Genomic DNA, 4,406 nt, shown 5'->3' on the forward strand with positions numbered 1-4,406 from the left:
CTGCCAGCTTACCCGAATAATTAATTTCAATAGCTTAAGCCACTCTAGGGGAAATTATCTTAATTGAATAATTTTTTAATGGCACTTTCTTGAATGGAAACTCCTACCTCTTCCCTTATCTTGGCTCTCGCTCCCTAACCCCACCCCGCAGCCCTGCTGCACCAGTTGTCTAGCTACCTCTTTGCAAGATTACCCAAAGTCCAGTTGTTATCAAGTTTATAGAATTTAGTTCATATAATTTATAAAGTTTGTGAGACAATTCAAGTCTTAATTTCGTTATCTGTGATAAGGTGTTGTGTCTTCTGTTGAACCTGCCAGTGATGGGAATCTTTTTACCTCTCAAGGTAGCTCATTCCGTCTTCAGATATCTTTGTCTTTTAGAAAGCTATTTTTTGTTTTGCTTTAGTTCATTGGTTTCAGGTCCACCCCCTGTGTCTGCATCTAGACTTAAATAACTATACTACATACTGAGAGCCAGCATTTCAAATATTAAAGTCCTTTTAGGAGCCTCCATTTTTTCAGGCTTACCATTTCTAGCTTTTCAGGCTCAGAAACATGGGGTCTGGTTCCTTTATGATCATTCTTTTCTCACTGCACTCTAGATTGTCTATATTCCTTCAAAAATAAGTTCCCCGAGAGATTATGTACCACTTTGGGGATGCTTATACAGAAATGGAATAGCCATTTTGGTGGCTACGCACTTCTCATAAGCTATGCTAATGTCAGGCTTTCAGCAATGGCTACTACAGATCTAGATGGAAAATACCACGAGTTACCGGGCGCTCACACTTGGGATCAGTCAGATTTGGGTTCCAGATAGTCCAGCTCTGCCAATTACTAGCTGTGTCACCATGGACAAGCTATTTAGATTCTCTGAGCCTCATTTTCCTCTTAGTAATCTCACAGGGATGTTATGAGAATTAAATGAGATAATGCACATCTTCTGGGTCATATTAGGTACTCCAAAAATGTTCACTCTGAACTTATCTTTAGTTATTTTTCCCTTCACACTCTGCAGTTTTATATAATGCATGATTATACATTCTCCCCTGGGGATGGGAGTGGTGGAAAAGCACACTCATAGACATATGTAATAAATATAGTTGAAGCATGGTATGCCTTTTATTTTTACATCCACTTAAAGTGGTTTATGATTTATGTCGTATCCACACAAGGTGGAAACAGTTTCTATGCAGCATGCAGCATGACCCCGCCGCTCCACTGCAGGCCGAGGAGCTGCCTTTGGTTAGTGGATGGTTTCTCTTCTTCGTCAAGTCCATTGCTTCGGATACCTCCTGTCAAGAAAGAACCCTCACGCGGGCCATGAGGTGTTTATGTTGGCAATTGCTCCGCCTCAGAAAAAGTTTTGACAGCAGGGTGGGCGCCAGTCTAAACATGGAGCATTCAAGGTCTGACCAGGTTAATAGGTTGGAACAAATATAATTCAGAGTCCCAGAGCTGCCATACTATTTTAACTACGACAGGAAATTATCTAACAATTTTAAGCCTATGAGGCAAATATACTGTATCTTTTCACATGACACTTTATATTTGTATAATAGCATGCCAACTTTTAAAAACGCCCTCGCATCTATTATCTCATGTAATCCTAGCAAAGACCCCCAATCCAGGTCTCTTAGTGTCATAAGAGGAAATAGCAGTCTGAGTCCACAAGAGAAGGTGCCATGCTGGGTACGTGATCTGTGTTATTTCCAGTCCTCACAACAATTCAGTCTAGTAGGTAGCATGGTCTCCATTTCACAGGGATCAGCTGGGATTGAATTAAATGTGCCTGGCTCCAAATTCCTTGTGCTTTCTGCAAGGACATCATGTGTTTTTTGTCCCATACTCTAATTTGTTGCCTAAAAGTCAGTCTTTCCCATGATGTGATAGATCAGGACAGTGGATAACTTGAAAGACGGAGTAGTGACCAGAAGGGGACATGCGGAGAGCTGCTGGGGTTGCTGGTGATGTTGTTTCTCGATCTGGGCACTACTTAGATGGGCATGTGCACTTTGGGAAAGTTGAGTTGTACACTTAGGATGTGTGCACGCTTATGAACCTTGTTTTTCAATAAAATGCTTTTGTAAGCCAGTTTTTCTTTTGAAAGTGTGAGCTCTTTATTTAGCCCCCAGAATCTAACACTGTGTTTGTTGGCTGCAGTGGTGAAAGTGAGCTTGCGCACCTTTTGCTCATTTACAACAGATAAATAAGAGCTAAATTCACAGAATTAGGGGAAATGTTGCTTCCTCGAAGAGTGTTGCTTAATCTTTTGGGTCACAGATCAATTGAGAATTTGATTAAAATTATAATAAAAAGAATAACCATTAAAGCATATATATTCTGTATTAGGAACTGTGCCTAACTCATTTATCTATATATCTCTCTATCTCTATCTCTATCTCTATCTCTATCTATACCTCTATCTCTATCTCTATCTCTGTCTCTGTCTCTGTCTCTGTCTCTGTCTCTGTCTCTGTCTCTGTCTCAATACATCCTTTCATCTGTGCCTTAACATTGTGAGGTGGGCATTGTGATTCTTATTTTATGGATTTGGGAACTAAATAATATATCCTTTCATCTCTGCCTTAACATTGTGAGGTGGGTATTGTGATTCTTATTTTATGGATTTGGGAACTAAATCTCGGAGAGGTAAGCAACTTGACTAATATCACACACTCATGAATGTTTAATCCAAGATTGAACCCCAAGTGTTTCTGGTGCTCAAATCCATCCTCTTAACTACTGTGCACTGCTTATCTTTACACACTCTTATCGAAAGAGTGGACCCATCCCTCACTCATCGCTCCATCACACACACACACACACACACACACACACACACACACACACACACTCTGTTGCCTATTATTTCAAGGAATTCATGAATCTCCTGAAGTACTTTTTACAAACACTTTCAGATTGAATAAAATGATAGAGGAAATTTTTTCAAAAAGGAATTGCACTATGGGAAAACATTCAGATCATTAATTTAATGACGTTGCCGTTTTGATATCTTACATTCCCTCGTTTCCCCTGTAAAACTTGATTCCTGTTATTTTTCATCTTAACATTTTGTTATGTAATATGTAACATATTCAAAGGAATGTGTGACAGACAAGTAAATTGGGAAGTACAATAAAATGAATTAAGTCCTGTGAATCCATAATCCAACATAAGAATGATAACATTACCAATACTACTGAGTCTATCTTCGTGTTGTACCCTTATTCATCCCCTGTCTTCCCTCAAGAGGCAGTCACTGCTCTGCCTTTTGTGTAGAACATATCTTTGTTTTTTTAAAAAGTAGTGTTACCACATTTGTATGACTATTTAAAAATATATCATTTAGACTTGCTTGCTTTTGAGTTACTGCTTTACACATTGATAATTTAAAGTTGCACATGCAATCATAATTTTAAAAAAATATTTTCAGTTGAGGTCTGTCCCGATGGGGCTTTTTCTATGGAACTACAGAGTTGAAAATGCTTCATGAAGTAAATATGCCGTTTCCTCTACACACAGAACTGTTAGGTCTGTGGGAAGGAATGACAAGGCAGAGCTGCTAAAACTAAAGACCTAACAGTTGATTTTTTTGGTCTTAGGTATTGGTATATCCCAACGATCTGTAGTATTCTAGGTGTGACAGCTTAGGAGTTAATATGATTTGAACTTATTCATGTTTAGAGGGTGTCTGAAATTGAGAACCAGACAGATCCATCTACTCTGACCTTAAACGTGTTGGGAATTTTTGAAGTATGTCTATATTCAAGTGGAGATCAAAGAAGCCCAACTGAAAGAATGATGGACTGACTGACATGACAACCGTGGATCAAGCAAAGTTCCTTTTAAAAAGGCTATCTTGAAGATTAAGTCTCAAACTCAGGAGAAACTTAGGCAGTGGAAAGAATCACAATGTGATTAAGGAATGTGAAATTCCTTAAGTAAAAATTTATTAACTTTAAATAATTTTGCCAATATTACACATAAAAAAACCTTTACAGATTTGAAAACTCATATCCATAAAGATATTTGCACACCAATGTTCATAGCAGCATTATTTACAGTGACCAGGACATGGAAGCAACCGAAGTGTCCTACGATAGATGATTGGCTAAAGAAGCTGTGGTACATATATACAATGGAATATTACTCAGCCATAAGAAGAGATGAAATACTGCCATTTGTAACAACATGGATAGACCTTGAAATAATCATACTAAGCGAAATAAGCCAAACAGAAAAAGTTGAAAATCACATGATATCACATATATATGGGATAGAAACCTAAAAGCAACAGATGAACAGGACAAACAGAGACTCGTGAACATGCACTATAGACTAGTGGTTTACCAGAGGGTAGCGGGTGGGGAAGGAGAGGGGAGGTAGATGGGGTAAAAGGGTCA

At 38.5% G+C, this 4,406-nt stretch overlaps 1 non-coding gene across 1 annotated transcript; it reads left to right on the plus strand.

Moving 5' to 3' along the window:
• Positions 1–3,435: 3,435 nt before the first annotated feature.
• LOC112485733 lies at positions 3,436–3,562 on the plus strand. Its single transcript, XR_003048521.1, has one exon. It is a non-coding gene; the product is annotated as a small nucleolar RNA SNORA18 (small nucleolar RNA).
• The last annotated feature ends 844 nt before the right edge of the window (positions 3,563–4,406 follow it).

The sequence above is a fragment of the Pteropus alecto genome, unplaced genomic scaffold, assembly GCF_000325575.1.
Source record: "Pteropus alecto unplaced genomic scaffold, ASM32557v1 scaffold5, whole genome shotgun sequence".
NCBI classification, from domain to species: domain Eukaryota; kingdom Metazoa; phylum Chordata; class Mammalia; order Chiroptera; family Pteropodidae; genus Pteropus; species Pteropus alecto.